Here is a 25,579-nt window from a genome sequence, read left to right as displayed (position 1 = left end):
TGGCCTATCAGGAAAGTTAGACAAAGCCAACTTTCAGATTTCCCCTTTCAATTATTTCATCCTTGGGATTATTTGGGGATGTTTGTTGGTTTGTTTGAGATAGAGTCTCGAGACGTCATCCATACTGTCCCTAATCTCATTATATAACCCAGGTAGCCTCAAACTCATGGTAGTCCCTCAACCTCAACCTCCCAAACCTTGGAATTACAGACGTGTGCCCAGCTTAGCACACCATCCTGATTTGTAATACAAGAAGAAAGAGAGAGGAGAAAAATAGTGTGCATGAGCACAATTGGAAATACACTAATAAGGAAAAATAGATAGCATGTTAGTAGGGTTTGCATTTAACTTAAAAAATAGAAATGTACTCACAGATTTAATAAGCCAGAGTAAATATGAATGACAAATGGCTGTGAAGTTTTGTTCGTTAAGTATATACTTGTATGAATCAGATTTCAGAGCACAACATGGAATTTTAGTGTCTTCCCGTAATGCAAATAATGGAATTTGATATTATTTCAACTTTTAACACAGAAAGAATTATTGTTTCTTGACTGAAATATTCCTTAGATATAGATTTTTTTTTAATGGTTTTCAGAGGTGTTTGATTCTCAACCCATCTTTCTGTGTCTACATTACTAACATCATTCTGTAAATATCTTCCAAACCTTTATATGAAAGGGCAGTATGCAGATTTTGAAGGACATAGAAACCTTTAAAATACAACTAGGTTATCAGGAAAAAAGTTTATTGGCAACACATGCAGGAAATCCGTTTTGCAATCTATCTGAGTCTCATGAAGTTTCTGTTTGCTGTGCAAACACTTGTGAACTAGAAATCTAAGAGGTGACAGGTCTGTTTGCTAAGTAATCACCCAGAGTCCTCTGGTTGATAAGTAACACTAGCTAGAGTCATAGACAAGAAACTCCAAGCCCAGGACACATGCCTGTCTTATCTATAGATACTGAAAGAGAAAATTGTCACTTTCATTTATTGAGTAGAGTAATCATTCCAACACAAAATAAATAGTGGGGTTTATTGGCCTTTGGAACTTTTTTAAGAGTAAAGGGCAAGGAACACGTACTAAAAAATCAAACTGCCTATTTTTCCTCTGCTTTCATACAATTATCAGCACAGAAGATTTCTATGACCTTAAAATATGGGGATTTCCACCTATCAGAAAACAGGAAATTAATTATGTAGCAGATATCAGCAACTGGCTCCTAATCCAGTTCAGTTTCAACACTCTCTTCCTGGAGACAACTGCCTCCAAACTACCAACTTCCCAAAACTGTGCCCCCTCCCCAAATTTAAATACCAGTCTCAAAGGTCCAGGTTGTATTGTCTGTGCTACAAAACTTCTGCTATAAATCAGGGTTCCAACAAGCTCTTCTTGGATTCAATTAATTTGCCTCAGCGGCTCACAGAACTCCAGGAAACAGTAATATGTACCAGCTAATTATGCAGAACATTACAAAGAAGAAAGGTACACGGCTAGCTATGGCACAGGAGATTTGGGGCACTCATACCCTCTCTAGGCGCATCACCCTTCAGGAACTCCCTCATGTTCAGCACTTTGAAACCTCCCTGAATCTTGTCCTTCGGTTCTTATGGAGATTTTATTGCATAGGAATAATTGCTAACAATCAGCAGGAGGAGACCTGGAAGTCCCATCTGCTTAGATTCTTCAGTATTCCTTGCTTATGGACATGAGGCAGGACCCCTCTGGAATAGGTAGTAATGACTTTAAGACTCACTACTGTACAAGGGTAGCTATGACAATTTTTGCATGGCTTGAAAAATGTAAGGAAAGATTAGCATTTCTGTAGCTTTCCTTGGGGAAAGAAATTCTGTTTTCTTTGGTCTGCTTTAGAGGTAGAGTTATGAGACAGAAACTATGCCAAAAGCCAAAGAATATATGTCATAATATCAGTACATGAAAAAGCTGATACAGATGGGGAAGAAAATCTTCAAGATTCCCAAAAAGAAGTCTCGTGTAGGATCAATGAGCAGACAGAGGCATGGGAATGAAGGCTCCTCGCCTCGAGTTGCAGTGGAAGCCGTAATGACAGACAAAAAGGAAGGAGCAACTGATTGACCAACCCAGTAGTTTGTGGCAAGTGGTCCGACATTACTTTGATGAGCTTAAAATAAGCCATTGTTTTTAAGTACAGATATAAAATAATACACATACTATTTGCTGGTGCCCTATTTAACATGACCTACAGAAAAGCAGTGCTAATATGTTGGTTACAGTGCCTGGGTTTGAATCCCACACTACCTTATGCTCTTAGGTAAATCAATTTAAGTTCATTTGGTCTAAGTTAACGTGTCAATAAAATACTGGTAGTAAGTAAAGCTTAGGAAATGCTGATCATAAGTAGTTTATAATTCCAGCACCATGTTAGAGCCCTATGGGATTCACATCCAGAAACACATTTGTTCAAAGATTGCTCCCCAGTAACCCAAAGATACTAAAATATAAGTCTGCAGAGATGATTTTCCATTTCCATTCTACCCTGAGCATAGCTGTTCCTGTTTGTTATTCCCAGATGTCTGCAATAATTCCAGATAGTCCCCTCAGATGCATTGATAGTAGTGAAGGACAGCATTGTTTCTTCCCATGAGTGTTGTCGTTGTTGTTAATTTGAAAAAAAAAAAAAAAAGGCTTTTCCAAAAGCCCTTGCCAGATTTCTGCACAGATCTCATTGACTGAGGCTCGATCTCTTGTTTATGTCTAATATAGTCACTGGTAAGGAGACTACTGGCATTAAAGTGGCTTAGACTCATTTCTAGGAAAGATGGAAAACAAATTTGGAGATGCAAGAGATAGTCTAGAAAAAGAAGGGATTTAGGGAAGGAGGGAGAAGAATGACTGCAATAGGCAGCTCCCAAAATCTGCTACCACATATTAATGAGTAAAAGTTACCAAATATCAAGCAAACATTGTACCCCAGACACTTGTGTGGATTGTTATTCTCATCACACTCCACTCCAATCTGGCTTCTGTCCTAACACCAAAGTGCTATTGGAAGTGCTTTTGTTGTGAGTCACTGTATAAAGTCTAAAGTCCTCTTCTCTGTCCTCATTTTTACTTTCCTGGGGCAACAAATATGTTTAACTCTTCCCTAGCCATGTCAACGATTTTGTATATTTTCCAATCTCCTAGAAACTCCTTTTCCAACTCTTTGCTTAAATGCTTCTTTTTTAGTTACATAACTGCGGAGGTGCCTCAGGGATGGTCCTGAACTCTTCCATTTTCTGTGTCATTTTTTCCAGACCCATGGATTTTAATATCAGCAAGGCAGACGCTTTCCATGCTCAGAACTCCAGCCCAGAACTCTACCCAGAGCTCCCCCACTCATATTATACTAGACTTTCCATTCACAGATTCCTATTTGATGTCTCCATTTGGATTCAAAACACAACTTAACATGCCCAAAATGAAACTCTTCACTTATTAGCCCTGAGTTTCTTCCCATGTCTCCCCCTCACTCACTCTTTTGGCTTATTCTTCTCATCAAACCAGAAAGCCAGGATCTATTCGAGAGCTCTTCCTCCTTACATCCCTCGCTTCAGTCCATCAGCAAGTCTCCCCTTTGTCTACTCCCAAAATATGTCCCAGTCTGCCTATTTATCGCCATCACTACTGTTACTTGACCTGTCCAGATCACATTGTCTCTTTCCTAAAATACAGTAGTGGCTTCCTGATTGCTCTTTCTATTCTTAACAGCTATCCTATAATACTTTTTATACATTGGAAATTCAGCTTTTTATAATACAAGCCAAACCATGTTCATTATACTTCCTAAACATCTCTAGCAATTTCCATTGGATTTAGAGAATATCCAAATTCTTACTATAACCTAAACTACTATGTGATTTGGCCCCTGCCTTCCTAAGGACTGGAATTCTTTCTCTCCTTCAGATGCTCTAAGCTCCTTTTTTTTCAGGCCCTGTATTTGTTTGTCCTTCTGCCTACAACTCTTGCCCTAATTCTTTGCAAGGGTAGTGCTATCTTAATGTTCTGGCATTCCTCAATGCCCCATCCCTTACCACCCACAATACTGAAGGACTACACCTATCAACCAAGGTTTTCTTGCCAAATTTTTCCCTTGCATATCCTATATCCAAATGGTTTAATACTAGCAGAACTGTTTTGACTTATCTATTTTCTGTCATGTCCCAGGTAGAAAACAAGCCTCATGAGGACAGGGACTTTTGTACATCTCATTCAACACTGTATCCCAACATTTAGAATATTATCTGGCACAGAGTAGCTAGCTGCTCAGTATGCATTTTTGGAATGAGTAAATGATAAAAGGTAAATATTTTATCCTGATGTAAATGCATCGAGATTAATACTCAAAGAAATTAAAAGATTCTATGCCCAAGATGGCCAGCCTGTTGCAGGTAAATCCATGTTTTAACATCATGAATGAGGAACTCTAAAGCCAGTGTTTTCTTCCTTTTGCACCAAGAAGAATTTCAACAACTTGTTCAAAACCAACATTAACATTCTTTACTTCTTTTTTAATGTGTTCAAAATTTATATCTAAATTGGCAGCAATAATTACTTCTATGAAAAGATGAGACTTGGGTCCTAGAACATTGGTTTAATGAACTTGCTGAAACAGAATCCAAGGCTTGTGACTTCCCTCAACAGTCTCACTGACTAAATAGAGATGAACTACAAGAATTTTATCTGTTGAGGACCAGAGAAAAGATGTGTATCTTCACAAAAACACCGTAAAATTAATGTGAAATTTAAGCCTTTCAAACCAGAAATCCCAGCCTAAACTCAAGTTATTAGAATAGTTTTCTTTTTATAAATTGTATTTTGATTGTATATGGTATATTCTTTATTTTTTTGTTTATAAGACTTCCTTTTACTCTTTTAAAAATTTGAAGTCTAGTCACAAAGGTCTAATTCAACAAATGCACACTTACTGAGCACATTTACCAGAGCTGGGGGTTGTGACCACTCTGGGACCAAAAATCATATTGTAATTGATGATCCTTTAAAGTCTTAAAAGGAAAAGTTAGTTGAGTTCAGTGCAAATCTGAGAGTCTGTAAGCTTGTTAACAGCTCATTCAGCACTGCGTCCAAGATCAGAAAAAACCTTTGGGAAAACTAAAATTCACCAGCAGCTCTGAAATGTCAGGAGGAAGCTAATTATATCAGAGTGGCCTACTGGTCAACAGCCCTCTGGGTTCTCTTAAATCATTCAAAAAACATTACTGCCAGTCACTTGGCCAGCCTCATGGTAGAACTGGCTCTTTTCCCAGTTATTGATTCCAACGTGAGCTTCACAGATAAGCAAAGTGCTTTTGATGATGTGATGCTCCAACTCAAAGCAAAGGGACGGTCAGCATTTGTATGTGCACCCATGCCCCCACCCATTGCTGCACTGTCTCCAAAGCTTTGATAGAGCACGGTTGAATTTTCTAAACATCCAGGTTTTAAAATATCCTATGTTTTTCTCTATGTGTCCTCAGGTTTTAACACCCACAGGAAAGATGCTTTTTCTGGGACATCAAGTTGTCACACCCTCATTGTCCCAGAAGAGTTTGCAGAGTCGTTCTTGCAGTACTCATGAGCTGCCACAGGAGGGAACAATGATGCCCCGTTGCCTGGACTCTGTTCCAGGAAAAGCAGAGCCTGCTGATGAGATCTTTTCCCTTCAATGTTACCAACAAACCTAGAAATGTAACTGAGAAGACTAAGTGCTGTATGTATATAAATAGAAATGTATGTTTGTGTTGACAGCCTCTCAGTCAACAAGATCTAAGGACCCCACAAGCCCACCTGCTCAATAAACTTCAAATATTTCCCCCCTTCTGCCTGTCTCTTCTTCTGCTAGGATTTAAAGTTCCTTTCCTCCCCAAGAACTGAAAACAAAGACTATGTTTTACACATAAGTAGAGTCTGGGATATTTGAAAGCTAGGACCATTCAAGAGCTGTTAGAAAAGATATTGGTGACTCCAAATATTTCTCCATATTAGACAGTTAAACTACATTGTTTTGTGTTTTTTTGCTTTGCTTTGTTTTGTTTTTGCTTGAGGAATGTTTTTCTTCTTTTGTTAACTCTTTTATTGTTTTCTTCTGTGTGTGTGTGTGAGAGAGAGAGAGAGAAAGAGAAAGACTTTAAAAGGAAAGTGACAGCGTATCTAGATAAATTACATAGCACATCTCTGGCTTCTCAATCCTCTTGTCTGTGTCTCTGTGTCATGGTTTATGTCGGTGGCCTCCAGGCCTCATGCGTGTACATTATGCATTTGTGATTGGTTTATTGTTTAGCGCTTAGATTAACAGTGTCAGTGCTACACCCACATAGGGGTGGAGCCAGCATACAATGTAATGATAGAAAAAAGGTGTGTCACGCTCTCTTGCAGGTTTCCACCTGGCTGTTTACAGCTGCCATAAACTGCGGCCCGCCATGCCACCCTGCCTTGGAGCCAACTGAGTATGCACTAAAACTTCCAAAACTATAAAAAATAAACCTTTCCTTTCCCAACTTTGGGCATCAGATATTTTGTCTCAGCGACAAATAAAAAGTAACTAAGACACTCTGTCTTTGCTCCCACCTTCCCTCCTCTTTATTCCCCTTCACGTGACAACTTTTATTCTTGGCAAAAGAGGGAGTTGAGGTGGAAAAGTAATTTATTTTTATGTCATCACCCTGAAAACTAAAAAAGAACCAAATTATCCAAGGAGCATTGTAAGATAAAAGAGGCGATGCTATAAATTTTTCTGTCCAGACATAACTTTAAATTGCTTTCTTTTTTCCCCTTCCCATTTTGTCATAACAGGCCTCAGATGTCAAGAAGCTGCTCTTAAACCACAAATATAACCTTATGCATTTGCACACATGTCCTTCATGAAGATGATTAAAAAGAAAACAAAAGTCAAGACAGATGAGGTCCTATTTGATACCATAGTGGGGGATTTCATGCTTGTTAGAATAGAATTGTCACTAAGATTTAGGGAAACAGCTTGAGCTACAATAGCTAACCAGGGTCAGCCAAGCCAATGGCATTTTCTTCTGTGTCAGTCAGTAACAAATAGCAGGTATATAGCAAGGAAATTCTTGGGAATTAGTAAATAGCATTTATGGCAAGTAGAGCCTATAAACCAGAGCAGGAAACATGAGTTTTAGGTGCAGAAAAGGTTATTTGAAGAGCAAATCCATCTCAAACTTAGCCATCACTGGGTTCTTTCCACTTAAAGATCAACCTATCCTATCTGAACCAGGTCAGTTCCTTGTCAATCTATGAGATTTTCCAAAAAATATTAATAAAATTCGATTTTAAAAATGATGAAGAAAAACATCGTCCATTTAGGATAATGTCATGTGTGGGGAAACATGGACGATTTCATATCACCTTCACTTAAGTCACCCTGGCCCTCAGACAGATAATAGCCAAGAGTACATGCATTTTAACAGTTTCATGGGAGCTTAGTTGATAGGATTCTTTTTCTATTTCTGTGAACAGCTATGCTCTGGATAAAGATGGCTTCAGGATGGTTCTCAAAGGAGTTCCATCCTTAATCCCCACCTATGACTGCAGAAGGCTTTGTGAGAACCTCTAGACACAAGCCACAAACTGCACTCATGTTAGCCTCTCTTGTAAAACTGTGTGGCTCTCCGTAATAGCATTTTTTTTCTTATTTGTGATTTCTGAGATAATTATATTCTTCCATATCTATTTTTTACTCTCTGTCGCCCTTGAAAGTCTGTAATCTCAGAGGTGAAAAGAGTTGCAAAAATTCTGGAAATATAAGGCAATCAGTCTGAGCAACTCAACTAGAGTTTCCTCTACAGTGTTGTCTGTCTCTCATGTGGTTTCAATGAGTTCACAAACAAGCTTTCCTACTCTTCAGCATGGGAGAGAAGTACACAACATGCTTCCTTCCAGTTTGGCAGTTCATATGTCTCGTGACCTCATCTGCAATTTCTTTTTCCAAAGTCACCTCAGCTTTACCTTCCAGCCGAGTGACAGATATCTTTCAACCAGTAGCATTGCAGCTTGGACATAGACACAAAGTAATTTTGTTCCCTTTCCTTTGTAATACTCTAAGATGGAACATTAAATTTTGTACTTTTCAGAAAGTACATGATATGTGGAGGTAACTGTTTCTGAGGAGGTAGTAAAAAGAATTCTTATAACTTTGGGGAGTTAGAATTTTTATAACAAGAAAGTAAAGAGAAGGTAAAAAGTCTTCAGATTTTTTAAGTTTGAAAAATAGACTTTAAGTTTTCATCAGAAAAAATAACTCTGAAAATCAAAACCATTAATTTGCAAGTTTCATTTGGGCAAAATTAAAATAACAAAAGAGACTCTTAAACTTCCACAGGGAAGGTGCTGGGGGAACTGATATATAGTTTGTATCATAATAATGCCTGCAGTACAGCAGGACTTCAAATTACCCAAGCCCTGGGGAGACTGAAATAGATCTCCTGGACAGAAAAATGATAGTAAGTCCAAACAGAACAGAGTGTGAGCTGGGTAGAGGCCAGTGATTTCTGAAACTTGACCAAAATTCTTGGGATCCTGTAGAGAGGAACAGAGTCACTATTGATGGAGAACTGAGCTGAAATGGTCTTCAGTATCAGGAATCTGCCTGGGCCAAAAGACAACTCTAGAGATATGCACAGTCCAAAATGGTGACCACTAGGCATGTGTAGCTGCTAAAACTTAATCAAAAGTAAATAAAATTAACTATTAAACTTGTGGTCTCACAAATTACATTTCAAGGGGCTAGTAGAAATATGCAGCTGGAGGCTGTTGTATCAGACATCACAGAAACATTTTGTCCAATGGACAAAGCTCCATTGGACAACCATCCTCTGTGTATGGTCATGTTGAGGAGCATTGCTAACACTGAAGATAGGATCCAGGGACAAGAGGAGGCACAAAGCACGTGTCTAAATATTAAAATCTTACAGGTCATGCTAACAAAGTATTAAGTGTAGTTAGGTTTTATCTTCCTGCTGTGACAAATATATTCATAATTGCCTGGAAGTCCAAGTGTGACTTTAGAATTCTTAGATTCCTTTACATTCCATGCCAACTGAAACATGATGGCAGAGAGAAAAATTGTTCCTGGCCCTCAAATCAACATCACACACACACACACACACACACACACACACACACACACACACACCAGCTCCACGATCAGTTTCTATCACATCCCTACAAGGAAGCCCCTGAAGACCCACTCCCTGTAGTATAGCCCACACCATGAACAAAAGACTCAGAAAAGTAAGCCACACATTCCCTGGAAAATAGGTGAGGGTAATTTGGATCCCAGGATGTTAGGTCATAGGGAATAACCAGACTGGGTACTTGACACTACCTGACAGTTCTACTATTTTCTCTTGGCATGTTCATTCCCTTACTTCCCCAAATAGATATTTCATAGCTCTCCTCTCCTCCAACCTATAATGCAACTTTTCCCTCTCATGCTCAGCTTGCTTTGTATTACAGACCATCAGGAGAAAATTCCGTTAACTTTTTAACAAATGTTCCAGCTATCTTCCCTTCTATTCATTTACCCTCTTTTGTTATGGTGAACAATCTCTTCTGGCAAGGAAAAGATCTACTCAACTAAATTCTTTCTCCTCTTGCCTTCTCAAAAACTCCTCTCCCATAATTACTACTCTTTCTGCTGGATCATTACCAATCATGTTCTCGTATTCACTTTCTTTAAAAAGCAAAAATAAAAACAAAACAAGACCCTCACCTAAATTTATGTTCTCATTATTGCTCTTGTGATCCACAAATGAGCCCCCAAACTCGAGTTCAAAAAATGAGGCAAAAACATATTTTAAAAAGCAGCACTGATTTATTTTATTCTGGGCCCAGAGACGCAGTGCAGTTGGAGATTGCAAAAACTGTGTGTGTCCCATCCTTGATACTTGCAGCCTTTATATATATACATATATACATACTGTTTACAAAGTAAGAGGTTTGGGCATGGATCAGAAGGTAGGCTAATGGGGAAGATCCTTGTTTTCCTCAGCAGAGAACAGAGGAGTCTAGCAGCAATTAACTACCTTTTGTTACCTTATTTTAGCACCACATCTGTTATTTGTAGAGGGCAGCAATGGTTAACATATCAATTAGGTCACCCAGAGGGAGAATGGAGAAGAAAAACATATACAGAACAGTTAGGGTCACGTTACAGGTGTTTTGGTATAATACAAATATAACGAAGCTCTTTTTTCTAGTGTACAACAATCGCAACTACCTCACAAATTTCCCCACTATAGCTAATGTCTCTTTCTCAACATACATTTTCTCATTCACTCACACTTATCAAGGTCAGTAATATTTTCCATCTTGCCAAATTCAATAATCACTTTTGGGTCTCCATCTATCTAACTTCTGGGGACAATATGCAGAGATGACTATTTTTTTCTTCCTAAAACACTTTCATTCTTTAGTGTCTGGATCATTGCACTCTTTGTGTTTTCTCCTATCTTACTAGGTTTTTCTCAGTCTCTCCTGCAAGATTTCTGTTCTCTTCTCAACCTCCAAATGCTGATGTTCCCCAGGATTTGGAGGCCAATTGACTTAGCCTCTTCTTCAGTTATATAATTCATTCAGAGAATTTAAACATCATGGGATATGCTGTAAACTGACTGAAGCCCAGATTTATGTATTTACTCAACACGACGTAAGCTGTTTAATAGTCACCAAAACTTGCTTTGCCCACCTCTACCAGATTCTTTCACCATTCTTTCTCACTGCAAATACTGATACAACTATTCAAGTGTCTATTCCAAAAACCTACAAGCCACCTTTAATTTGGTTCTTTCCATTCATTTCTCATAGCCAATATAGCAACGTTCTTGTCAACCATCCTTTGAAAATATTCCCCAGTGTGTCCATTCATCACCACCCTCTGCAACCAGTCTAGTCCGAGTCAATGTTAGCTCTCTGCTGGACCATTAAGTAACCTCCTGACTGATACCTGTGCTGGGGTGCTTACCCCTGACAGTCTCTTCAGCACAGAGCCTCAGATTTCTAAGGGCTTTTAAAATTTAATTTTCTTCTGCCATTACCCTGATTAAAGAATGTGAGGAATGTCTCAGAAGAAGAGCAGTAATTAGACGAGTAGGTCTTGGAAGAATATAAGTACTAGTATTATTATATGTTTAAAATACTTTAAACACAGTTTTTTTCTGGATCCACAGACCTTGGATTAACTGACTCCTATCTCCTTCTACATGCTAATTCCTTACCATTTTCCCTGTCCGTTACGATGCTCAGTCCACAACGATCCTGTTTCTCTTGTTCAAAACACTGGGACTCTAGGGTTTTCGATTTATTTCTTTTCACCTTTGATGCTCTGTCTCCACATCTTCACAATTATCATGGTATCAGTTTAGATGTCGCCCTCACAATAAGAGTTTTCTTAATATAAGCTACTATTGCTCCCAGTTACTTCCCATTCCCCCACCCAGTTTTATTATGCTTTAGTATTGAACCCTACTTCATACTTTATTCCTTTTTATCCCCTTACCATTAGTAAATTTTATTTATCTGTTTCATTGTAGTGCCCTACAGGTCTAGAAAGTCCATAGGACAGAGTAGATGCTCAGTGAACATTTGTTGCACTATTGAATGATTATTTAGGAGAATATTTTAATGTCACCTTTGTTGAGGAGCCATGTGATTTTTTCTGGTAATCTGGTGAGGACATCCACTGATTAGAATGGTCAGTTACTGATTTTATTCATGTAATACATGGTGTTGTTCACCTATATTGGGGACCTTGATAAGCCTCATATGAATTGCTTCAGTTTCCCTGCTGTTAAATATCACATTCCTCTTTGCAATGAAACTTTCCAGGAAAGTTTCATAGAGCATCTTAGATAGGGAGTAAAGCTCTTGATACATAAAAAATTGATGCTGATATGTAAAAGAAAAAAAAAAACATTTATACTTGGAAGGGATTAAGCCAGGTGAAGCACAAATGCATTGTATATCTTTTTTAAAATTATGTCTACTGGTACATTTTACACATACATGAGGCTCCATTCATCATAGGGAATTTATACCAGTACATGGTATATCTCATGTCTTCTTTCCCCCATTCCCCTCCCTGCCCTTCAATCCCTCTCCCCCTTCTTATCTGTAAAAACTTTTTTTTCCATTTTTTCCTTTTATTTTTTCTTATCCCTTCTTTCCTTTCCTCTTCCTGCCTCTCTAGTTCCCCTTCCCACTTGAGCACTGTCATCTTATTTCACAATATCTATTATACATTTTAGCCTTTATGTACATGTTTGGTTTCTCACACCAGAGAAACAATGCAATATTTAAACATTATGTCAAATTTATTACTTGTAAGAGCATAGTTTCAAGATGCACTCATTTGTCTAGAAATGCCTTGTTTATCCTTCTGAATGGCAGAGAACCCTATTATATTTTTAAAAATCTTCTTTATCCATTCATTGACTAATGGGCATCTGGACTGTTTCCAAGACTTAGCTATTATGAACTGTGTCACTATAAATCTGAGTGTGTATATATCACTGTTGTACAATGCTTTTAACTCTTTCAGGAAGATCCCAAGAAGTGAATAGCTGGATCAAGTGGAACCACTAGTTTTAGGTGTCTGAGACATCTCCACACTGATTCCCACAGTGCTTGTACCAGTCTATACTTCCACAGCAGTGGAGAAGTGTTCCTTTTTCCCCAGATCCCCACCAACATTTGTTGTTAGTTGATTTCTTGAGAATAGCCATTCTTTCTGTGGTGAGATGGAATCTGTGTTGTTTTAATTTGCATCTCTCGAATGACCAGTGGTGTTAAACATTTTTCATATATTTATTATGCATTGTACATGTTGCTTTACACTTTCATATGCACGCCCACTAAAGCTCTACTACATTCTGCAAAGAATGTATATTTAATTTAATAATTGCTACAGGCCATGATGTCATTATTTTATACATCTTAATTATGCCTAAATGAAGTAAATTATACTGAATGAACTTCAGAAAGACACGTAAGTTCTACTCTTTAGATTGGCAACAAGTTAAAAACATCAGCTTCTCTTCTGCCAAAATGTGTTGAGCAAGCCATGAACAACCGGAAGTACTTTGTGTTCACTGTCAAATAGCAGGACAATATACCACTTCCTACAAGCACATTTTCTCAAATGCCAATGTGAAAAATATCCTTCTCTATTAAAATTTTATTTTAAGTTAGTTAATAACAAGACCTTCATCCAATCCCAGCAAAAGACTCAACTATATCTACGTCCTTTGTCACATCACTGGAAATGTGCCAAATACAGAAAGCTCCTCTCTGAGCCTGAACGCTCCCAGCGCTTGTCATTGCTACTAACCAATTCAGCATTTTACCAAACAGAAAGCACAATTAAGGTCTCCCAGCTCCAGAACAGATGGCAAAAGAGTGCATCGCTCAGTTTCTTGACCCAGCCGTGTAAGAACACAAAAGCCAGTAGGGCATATGGGTTACAGGAAGCAGCGCATGCGCGCATGCGCGGACACACACACACACACACACACACACACACACACACACACACACATCTGCAGTCAAAAAGCTGTTTTTAAGGGAGTTAGATTTGGGAAGTAGATGACTGATGGCAGCCTTGAGCTATAAAAGCCAAAATGAGCAATAAGAGGATAAGAAAATCCGCCAAGCTGTCTCTTTCCCTCTCTCACATTAGTCAGAGATAATTAATAAACTGAATCTGACTAAAACTAAATTTTTCTTCTCTGCAAAACACAGCCAAAATAATTAAAAGATAAGGCACAGATGTAAAGAAAATATTTGCAAAAGACATATCTGATAAATGACTGCAATCTATTGTACACAAAAAAATTTTTAAAGTTATCAAGAAATCAAACACAACTGAAAACAATGGAACAAACACCTAAGTACATACCTCAAAAAATAAGATATGCAGATGTCAAAAAAATATGAAAAGATGGTATACATCATATATGATCAAGGAAGTTAAAAGTTGAAATCATGACATAGCAACATACCCATTAGAGTGGGTAAAACCCACACACTGACAATGACAATGACAGTGACAATGACAATGACAATGACAAATGGTAAGAATATGGAAAAACAGCAACTCTAGGTCACTGCTGGTGAGAATAAAAAATGGTACAACCACTCCAAAAGATATTTTGGCATTTTCTTACAAAACTACATATACTCATATAATCCAACAATCATGCTCCTTAGTATTTACCCAGAGGAATCAAATACACAAAAATCTGCACATGGATGAATATAGCACATTCATTCTCTGTAAAAATTTGAAAGTAATCAAGATGTGCTTCAGTAAGTAAATAAACACTGTTCTTCACACAATAGACCATTACTCAGCACTAAAAAGAATAGAGCTATCTAGCTATAAAAAAACATGGAAAAAACTTAAATTTATATTTTATTAAATGCAAAAAGGCAACTTGAAAATGTCTCATATGGGTGACTCCAACTATTACAGCTTTCTGGAAAAGACAAAACTATAGAGACAGTAAAAGAAATCATTGGTTGCAAGAAATTAGTGGCAGAGAGAGATGACAGACTGAATACAGGATTTTCACAGCAGTCATATCCATGGAATATACAATGCCAAGAGCAAATGTTAATATAAAATAATGAGTTTGAGTAATATTGTGTCAATGTAGGTTCATCAGCTGCAACAAACCTACTATTCTGGTAGGGCTGACATCATGGGAGATGATAGGTGTATGACGGGTAGAGAACGTATAGGCTATTTCTGAACCTTTCACTTCCTCTCTGCACTTTCCTGTGAACCTAAAACTGTTCTAAAACTTAAGTCTTTCAAAGAAGTAAACACAATTATTATTTTTAAAGAAATTAAGGAAAATAAATTTCCATTTAGAATTTTCTATACAACCAAATTATAAATCAGACTCGAGACCATAGAAGAAAACATTCTTGGTAATTAAGGCCCCAAGAGGTTTGCCTTAGATCCTTATCTTGAAGAACGTATTTCAAGAGTTCAGTAGGGGTAAAGAGAGAATATCACAACAAACTACTTCAGAAAGTACAGAAAAAAAGACTGAAATTTTCTGACAATTATACTGAACTGAATTGTGACTCTCGAAATGCATGACTCCTCAAAACCTCAGAATGTAACATTATTTGGGGGAAAAGGCCTTTGTGGGTATAACTAATGAATCAAAATAAAGTCATACTGGATTGTAGACCCTCCATCTAACTTCTGTCCCTGTAAGATGAAAAGTTACATAAACTGGCCATGTGAAGACAAAAGCAGAAACTGGGGTGATGCGGCTGGAAGCCAGGGTGCCTCAGATCACCAGCAACCATTGAAGCTAAAAGAAAGCCAAAGAATCATCACGACAGCCTTCAGAGGGAGTATGGCCCTGCTGAAGTTCAGGCCTCACACCCTAGACCTATGAAAGAATAAATTTATGTTGGTTTAAGCCGCCCTATTTGTGGTAATTTGTTGCAACATTCCTTCAAAATTAACAACAATATTTAATATTGCTGTTGCCTTTTTATTTCAAAAAGAGGCAACCAACTATTCTAGTAACAGGTAACAAGTACTGTTTGCTTAGATGTATTTTCTTTGAAAAACTCCAAAGGTACCCAGTTCACTTTGGGACTAAAATAACTGTGTTGTCAAAATCAGGTAGATTATAGGAAAATAAAATTAGAAGTTCATTTAAATAATTGCAAAATACATTATATCTTTAAGGAAGAGCATGAAGTATATCATGTATCAGGCACTCATCCAAGATACGAACCTCTGTAACTCAAAGATACCTTCATTGTCTCATTAATCTTGAGACCAACGAAAAAGAAGCTGGGCTTGAGCCATCGTGGCAGAACATTACTCAAGAGCTCAGCTCACCCACCATGCAAAACCAGGCAGAAATTGCTTGTTCTGGCCAATGCTTAGAGGAAGTGGAAAAAGAATGGTTAGATCTTGCATCTCACCTAGAAATGAACAATGTGATATCCTCACCTTATGAAACCTTGCCAAGAACTCATACATACTCAAAATCCAAAAAGGGCGATGATTTCTATGTGGCACTAAGTCAATGAAGCAGCAAAATAAATCACTCCTGGCCAATTAAGGAAAGTGCAAATGTTCCTTGTCTCCTTTGATAACATTTTTAAGAGCTTGTGGAGAAGTTAACTCACAACTATGCAGCACCCACTCCCTCCAAGCACAGACAAGTTCAAATTTATGTAGAAGAAGGGAAAGCTTTGAAAGAAAGTATCCTTATAGTGCTTTTTATGTCTTTCTCTATATTCTTCCTCAGTAGACTGCAAAGACAAAGGCAGGTCAGACAAGTTGCATGTAAGATTGCACACCAGAAATTAGAAATAGAGATAGATTTTTTTTCTCCATGTGTATCCTACATAAGTTCAAAATTTAAGATAAAATAGTTAAAAATTTAAAATAAAATAAAATGGTTTTTCTTCTGATTGATAAATGACCCTCTATACACACCCACATACAAAGAGAGTGAGAGAGAGAGAGAGAGAGAGACCTAAGGATCTGCTCACTGTGCAGATGGCATCGACTTCTTTCATCAAGTGTTAAGAAACAGCTCATTCAAAGCTTTCTCCAATCACAGCTTTCCTCCATCCAGAAAGAGGTAATTGAAGACTTTTAAAGCAGACCACAGCACACCATTTGCCTTGTATTACAACTGGACTACGTATCTCAAAAACAGCTGGGAAGAAGAGGAGAAAAATAAGGAAGACTAAAGACCTCAAATATCTCATTGACAAGCTTGGGAAGGTATAATTAATCATCACCAGAGTTTAAAGTGGAAAGCGGTGGTTTAAACAACATGCCAGAGAGGTCCTGCATGGGCCACTGAGATCTCCAAGTGACCCCTCCCTTCATACAGAGAGCCCTAGCAGGTCGGAGAGCTCTTGGGTGACCACTCCCTCTATCCAGAGGGTCCTGGCAGGATGGCGAGATAGCAGATGACAAAAATAGGGCCCCTACTGGGGTGTCCATGAAGGGAAAGAGGGACTCACAGACTATAAAATTCTGAAGCAGCAGTAACAATGCTAGCCAACATTTGGTAAGTTAGATATGAAAGAGTTTTGGCCCACACAGGACTGTAGCTGGTAAAGCCTCAGGCGGAACCAAGGAGCTCCCTCTCCCCACCCCTAGGAATTTGCCCCTGGCGCCAAAAAAAATACCAATGGGCTACCTGTGCATCCCTAATGCCCTCAGGCACCACCCCAACCTAAGCTACGTGTATGCCTCCACTCCAGGAGTTCCACGGAGAGATCGCCACCCTGGGGGGAGATGCTGCACCCTAGGGGATCAAAAGGGGTCTCTCCCCGAATTCTCAAAATAAAGGTCATTTATATTTCATACTTCTTATCTTTTTAGCCGCAGCCAGTCCCCCACAGTTCTATCAGTAAACCAGCATAAAGCTTGGGCTTGGGATGTGTAAGCAGGTAGAATCCTCCCCCTTTCTGTTTTCATTGTTCTATTTTGCTCTGTTTTGGTTTTTTTTCATATGTTTTTCTTGTGTGTGATTATTTTTATTCTCCGGATTTTCTTTTTTCTCTTCTTTTTCTTTCATGACTTAGATCTCTAACCATTTTTTTTAATTTGCTTCTACTCGGATCGGAGAGAACATGGGGATCGGAGAGAACATGGCGGACAGACAACAGCAACTACCAGAGGCTCTCTGAAAGGGTCGGCTCAGAGGCCAGAAATAATGCGGACTAGGGAGACACGAATCAGTAGAGATATGCTCTGCTGACTCAGGAACGAACTGGGCTGAGAGAATCCAACTTGGAATACAGTCCTGGCGCTAAAATAGGAACAGAAAAATCTCGGTGTGGAGGCTCGACTCCGCGCCTTTGGAAACCGGTTTGGATTTCCCGCCGTGCGGCGGCCGGCTATCTCCACAGCGGCTCAGCAAGGAGAGACGCGCCGAGCTCTGGGAGCGCCGAGCTCTGGGAACGGGAGAACGGAGTCGAAAAAAAAAAAAAAAAGGACGGACAGAGGTGTACACGAAAACTGACTGGTGGCGAGGTGAGTAAGAATCTGACCCCCCACCACAGTTTGACTCTAGCGGAGATCTCTCTGGGCGCCATTCCCCTCTCGGACGGGATTGGAGAAAAGTCCCTGGCCTGAGTGACGCTGCTGGCGGACTCTCTAGGCTAGACTAGCCTAACCCAGATCCCAGAGCCGGACGATGGCCCGGAGGAGCGACTGACTTCCGCGTAGGCTGCCTCCTCCGACTCCCTGGTGCGCAGCGGTGGGCGGGAACAACTAGCCAGCGCAATTTGATCAGGCTGTGGCTGACAGGCAGGGAAGCCGGGCCTCCTTTGTAAGATTGCATTTTATAAGGAACAAAAAATATGGGGAAGGGAAGCAACAAAAAAAGCTCCTCAGCCCCCAATCCTGAGAAACAGGCAATAATGGACGCCGCACCAGTATACATTAAGCACCATATTGAGAGCCTCATAGACCAATTCAGGAATGAAGTTATCAATGATCTGAAGCTAGAAGTATGCAGAATAGTTAGAGAAATGCTAAACACCACCCAGGAAAAAACAGATGGTGGAATGGAAGAACAGAAAAAGAGGGGAGAATTGCTTGATGGAGAAAACAGAGAAAGCATTGAGTATGTGAAGCAGGTTCAAAGGGACTATCAAGAAATTAATAAGTCTATACAAGACTGGCATAACAGCTTGAAAGAAACTAAGGACAGACTATCTGAACTGGAGGGCAGACTTGAAATATGGGAGAATGAAATGAAAAACTTCTTAAAAATAATAAAGAAACAAACAGCAATAATACAAAAACAAGAAGATGATAAGAGGAGCCACCACTTAAGGATTAAGAACATAGAAGAAGAAGTAGGGACACAAACAAGTGAATTACAAAAGCTACTCACAGAAATAATCCAGGAGAATTTTCCTAATTTAGCAAAAGGTAAAGATACTCAGCTGTATGAGGCATACAGGACCCCAGCTACCTACAACCCTAACAGAGAAACACCCAGGCATATAATAATAAAAATCCCAGAAATTCAATACAAGAACAGAATATTAAAAGCTGTAAGAGACAAGAAACAGATCACTTACAAAGGAACACCCATCAGAATTACAGCAGATTTCTCTTCACAAACCATCAAATCACGAAGAGCATGGGGGGAAATAATTCAAGCTTTGAAAGATAATAATCTACAGCCAAGATTGAGATATCCTGCACAACTGTCCCTGGAAATTGATGGAAAAACGAGGTGCTTCCAGGATAAAGAGGAACTGGGGGAATTTGCAACCACCAATTCAACTCTACAGAAAGTATTGCAGGATATTCTAAAAAAAGAAAAATACAAAGAACCCAGAAATAGTGGCAGGGAGGCCACAACGAATGGAGCAGACAACAAAATGAAGAAGACAAACTGACAGCTACTGACAGAAAAAGAGCTCAACAGAAATGAGACAGAGAAGATTGGATGATAGGAACAGCTATTTTTGAGACAATGACATCTTAATAGGTAATGCTGATGCAGTACCATCTTGTTTTGAAGTCTCATCTAGCTTTTGTTCTTCTGTCTCCAATGGTCTAACCAGGTTGTATCTTATTGGATTTTGTTATGTACGTTAGCATAAGCAAAAACCTTTTAAAGACAAGGAGATTATACAGAGACCATTGTTCATTTTCTGTTAGTCAATTCCAAATACTCTATAATGCTGTCATTCTCTTAAATGGTTTTACATTGTTTTGATATACTTAATGCTACAGTATATGAAGTTGTACTCAAGGACTTCAGGGAGGGAGTCAATATGGTAACTATTTTTAAGTCGGAAATATCTGGTGGTGAAACACTATTCTGCTTAAAAGGTTATGTTTTGATCTGCCCTGTTTCGCTGTTATGCCCTCTTTTTCTTTTTCTCAATCTCCACTCCATTATATACTTTTTTATTGTTATCCATTTAATTAAAGGGAAAAATATAGCAGGATATAATATAGTAACCCACTTTGACTTTCTATTTTCTCGATTTGAAGCCCTGTATTACTCTCACCATCTTGTTTTTGACTGAGGTTCCTCTATTCTGTTTTGCTGAATAGTATCAGGTTCGAAAGTTTAGGCATCAGCTGAGAAGATAATGAGATTCATTATAACGCCCATTCTCGTTGACTTCTATCTACTTTTGAAGACCTACAATATCTCCAATGTTTTGGTTTTGTCGGTTTTATCCTTTATGGTTTTGTTCAATAGTATTACAACTAATGATATAGGCAAATCTATTAGAAATAGCGGGAGGCATTAGGGTAACCATTGTTGATCACCTTGTATTATGTTTTTATATTATCTATTATATCCACCCTTTTGACTTGACCGATTCTGTTCTGTTATGTCACATTTGGTTTTATTCTCTTCCAAAAAAGCAATAAGAACAGTGGGAGCAATGAAACCCAAAATGTGTAATAGTCACTGTACAAAAGAGAGGAAAAGAAAATGCTCTAAACTATATAACTGCATGTATATTTAAATGTATAAGACAGAAAATGATATCACAGAGTTCTAATGGATCATTGAACAGAACTGTTTGCAGTATCATTGCTGGAATGTCCACTCTACAAACTTTAATTCTGTGACTTGAACAATTATTTCTAAGATGGCAATATGTAATCTATTAACTAGTGATTTCCTACTGCGCATTTTTTTCTTCTGTAAATCTGTATAACTTGTACCCTTCACTGTTTTTTTTTTTTCCTTTTCTTTTCTCCTTAAATAAAAATTAAAAAAAAAAAAAAAAAAAAAAAAAAAATTTGCTTCTACTCATCCTCTTCCTCCCTTTCGTCAACTACTCTCTTGATTTTATAAGTAAACATTCTTCTCTTCTCCTTAAGGTTCACATCAATACTGCTAGGCTTTCTCCTCCACGCCTTCCATCTCATGTCCTACAATTACTCAAAACTTTTTACCCTACAACCTTTCTTCTACTGCATTTACCCTCATTCATCTCCCCACCCTATCCCCATCCCTCTTAATCCTCCCATACACAGCAAGGTAAAATCACTCTAACAAGTTGTTAATCATACAACTTCCTGGTACAAGTTGGATTACATTTTATAACTATAGGAGGCAGCAGATTTAGCTCAGAGCCTCAAGTGCTTACCTGATAAGCATGAGGTCATGAGTTCAATCCCAAGTATTTAAAAAAAAAAAATCAAGACTGTGAAGCAAGCCCTCCCTGTGAATCAGCACCATGCACAAGCTGCTGTTGGGAGAGCCAGATGCTAATCTTTTCCCATGAGTCATTACCCTTTGTGGACTGCAGGAAAAGAGAGCAAGAAGTCACCAGGAAGCAAGCCCTTCCTGCTAACTGGCACCATATGCAGGCCACTGGGGGAACAGCCAGATGCCAGCTCTTCCTGGTATGTAGGTTGGGAAACAAGGAGAGTCAACCTATCCCCCAAATCGCCCACCCCTGCCATAAGCAACCAGCTGACCCATAGAAATGCAGGGTATCAAGCTATTGAAGTAAAATACAATTTAATGCTTGTAGTCTTTAGTGTTTCACTGACTTTGCAAGTCTAAAGCCAGTAGTCTGATCATCTATTGAGAGAATATCAATACACAATGTAGCATCTGTGGAGAATCTCCTTCGGAAGGTGGTAGCCATTGTTTAATTCCCTAATACCTTGTTTTGAAGTCTTGCATCATTTTCATTGTTTTGTTGAATTAGGTTTTATTCTGTTTGTTTTGTTTTATTATATTCAATAACATGGGCAGCTATTTCAAGGATAACAAGATATATTATGGTAACCATTTTGGATTTACTATTATCCTATTTTGAAGTCCCTTATTGCATTCATTGTTTTGTTTTATTGGTTCTATTCTGTTTTGTTTTGTTTGATTTTAACTATGTCTGAAGACAACAAGAGGCATTTCGATAACCATTGTTGATATCCTATTGTTTTGAAGTCTGTGTCACACAATTTTGTTTTAATTGGCTTTATTCTGTTTAATTTTGTTAGTTTTATTCTCTTTAAAATAAAAATTTTTTAAATTATAAAAGCATTTTATAACTAGAATTTGCTCCTATGATTGAAGGTATCAGGCTAATTGTTACCACAGTTTGTCAGTACCCAGAATGTACTTAAGTTTAATGTTATTACTGACTCTACTACTTTAACTGGGATGTCATACCTCTTATAATCAGTTTTTCTCCTCTGTATGACAACATTGAGATTGCAAGGAGTCATAACCACCACCATAGTCCAGTTCCAAAGTAACAGGCACTGAATCAAATAGACAGCAACTTCACACTCTTAATATATTGGGAACATAGTTTCTTGGGCTAGACATAAAGGCCAAGAACAATTTACATCTAGAAGACATCCTGAGGAACAGACATTTCCTGGGGAAACCTTGATACAAGGAATAAAACTCATCATAAGAAACCTACAAGCATCAACACAGAAAACAAAATCAAATTAAAAACATATAAAATGATAAGACAAAAAAGCAAAATACAATCCCAATGGCCAGTCCAATAAGGACAAGTTCAGAACACAAAAAGTTAGAGGAAATTGGAAGCCAACAACTGGAACTTTCTGAAATGATATCAACAGAAGAGAAAAAAGCAAATGGAAGAGGCTATAGAAAAAATAATCTCTAGGATGCAAAAAGAAATTCTGATCAAAATGAAAGGTGTTGATGCAGACACAGATTTTAAAAATAGAGGAGCTCAGGAAAAAGATGAAATCTATGAATGCCCAACATAAAAATGAAATGGAATCAGTGAAACAGATTCAAACCGAAATGCAGATTAAAAACTACATTGAAATTATATACAACAGATTGATTGAAAGTAAAGATAGAATAACAGATCTAGAAGACAGGATTTTGACTAGCAGCCAGTAAAAGAAATATATCTTTGAAATAGCAAGACACCACACAAAAAAAGTCCAACAGCAGAGAAAAGCTGACGTCAGTGATAAACTTGGAGACAGCTCAAAGGCCATTGAAAAACCTCTTCACAGAACTAATAGCAGAAAATGTCCCAAACATGAATAAAGAATTTGACATACAAATGAAAAATGCACAGAGATCCCCAAATACCCGTGACCAAAATAAATCTTCATCAACACATACTATAATCAAGATTCTACAAATTCAGCGTTAAAATAAAATATTAAAAGTAGTTAGAGAAAAAATCATATAAAAAGGAAAGCACATCATAATCACAGCAGACTTCTCACCACAAACCCTCAAATCAAGGAGAGGTTAGAGTGAGATATTTCAAACCCCAAAGGAAAACAATCTTCAACCTAGATTTATGTACCCTGAAAAACTGTCCTTCAAACTCAATGGAAAAATAAGATATTTCCATCACAAAGAAAAATGAAGAAATGCATGACCATCAAAGCAGCTCTTCATGATGTTCTGAAATGTGTATTAGAAAAAGAAAGTAAAGATCACAACTACAATAACAGCAATAGAAAGGAGCCATCAGCCAGAGAAAGCAATTAAATAGAAAAGAAAGACAGGGAACCAGCAATGGGAAAATAACATGAAAGAGCTAAGCCAAGATATGTCAGTTATAAACATCAATGTAAATGGTCTCAATTCACCCATCAAAAAAATGGATTGGAATAAAGGGTCAAGAAATGAGATCCAATAATACACTGCATTCAAGAAACACATTTAACTAAAAAAGATATTCATAAGCTAAATTTCAAAGGATGCAAAACAATACTCCATGAAATAGGAAACTCAGAAAAAGTAGAGGTAGCTGTTCTACTTGATAGACAATATAAACTTTAAGCCAAAACTGATTAAAAAAGACAAAGACGGTCACTACATTTTCATTAAGGGAAAACTCCTAGATAAAGAGATAACAGTCGTAAATATCTACACACCAAATACCAGTGCACCCAACTACATAAAACAAATATGAAAAATCAAATAAGAACTAACACAATTAAAAGGATGGACCTTGTACCCCACTGTCACAAATAGATGGATCAACTAGACAAAAAAATCAACAAAGTAATATCAGAATTAAGCCAAGCCTATGAACAAATGGACTTGATAGATGTCTACAGAGTATTCCACCCAGCAGCATCAAAACACACATTCTTCTCAGCTACCATGGGATGTTCTAAAAATAGATCACATATTAGTTCATAAAACATGCTTACATAAATGTAGAGGAATTAAAATTATCCCATGTATACTATGTGACCTTAGCACAAAGAAACTGAAAATCAACAGCAAAAGAAATGACAAAAACTAGATAAACATGTGGAAATTAAACAACTCCCTCTGAACAAACAATGAGTCATAGAAGAAATTAAAAATGAAATTAAACAGTATCTAGAATTAAATGGTAACACCAGTACAACATATCTCAACTTACAGGATGCCATGAAAGCAGTCCTAAGAGAGAGATTTATAGCAATGAACTCTTACATGAAGTGAGCAGAAAGAGCTCAAATAACCTAATGCTGATCCTCAAACTTCTAGAAAAGAGGAACAAATCAAACCTAAGCTCATACAAGGGAGGAAATTATAAAGTTAAGAGCAGAAATTAATGCAGTTGAGACTAAGAAAGCAGTACAAAGTATCAGGGAATCGAGGAGTTGGTTCTTTGAAAGAATAAATAAAATCAATAAACCAATAGCCAGCATCATCAAAAGAGGCAAGAAAAAATACAAATTCAAGCTATTAGAAATGAAAGGGGAGAAATCACAATGGATCCTAACGAAAATCAGAAGATCATCAATACTTTCTTCAAGTACCTGTACTCCACTAAAATAGGAAACACAGAAGAAATCAACAGATTCCTAGACACAATCAAATTTCTAAAACTAAATCAGCAAGGCATAAAAATTCTAAATAATTCAATATCAGCCAGTGAAATTGAAAATGTAGTTGAAAACTTGCCAACAAGGTAAAGTCTAGATCCTGATTAATTGAACACTGAATTCTACGAGAAATTTAGAGAAAAATCTGTTCCACTGATGCTGAAATTCTTTAAAGAAATAGAAAACGAACCAATGCTCCCTAATTCATTCATAAAAGCAAGTATTGCTCTGATTCCAAAAATAGAGACGATTCCAGCCAAAAAAGAAAATCAGTCTCCCTAATGAACACAGATGCAAAAATCCTCAATAAGATACTGGTAAACAGAATGCAACAAATCATCAAGATTATATATCATGCCCAAGTAGGATTCATCCCAAGTATACAGGGATGGTTCAACATACGCAAATCAATAAATGTAACATACCATATCAACAAAGCCAAAGACAAAAATCACATGATCATTTCAATAGATGCAGAAAAAATATATGACAAAGTATAACACCTGTTCACTACAAAGACACTCAGAAAATCAAATAGACAGTCTCTACCTCAGTCTGATAAAAGCTATCTGTGACAAACCAATAGTCAACATCATACTAACTGTACAAAAACTGAAAACTTTCACTCTAAAATAAAGAATAAGGGTGTCTACTTTCACTACTCCTATTCAATATAATTCTGAAATTATTAGCCAGAGAAGTTAGAT

The sequence above is a fragment of the Cavia porcellus genome, unplaced genomic scaffold (genome assembly GCF_034190915.1).
Source record: "Cavia porcellus strain 051 isolate PalLab524CR breed Dunkin Hartley unplaced genomic scaffold, mCavPor4.1 scaffold_30, whole genome shotgun sequence".
Classification (NCBI taxonomy): Eukaryota; Metazoa; Chordata; class Mammalia; order Rodentia; family Caviidae; genus Cavia; species Cavia porcellus.
Note: the sequence above shows the minus strand (reverse complement) of the source record.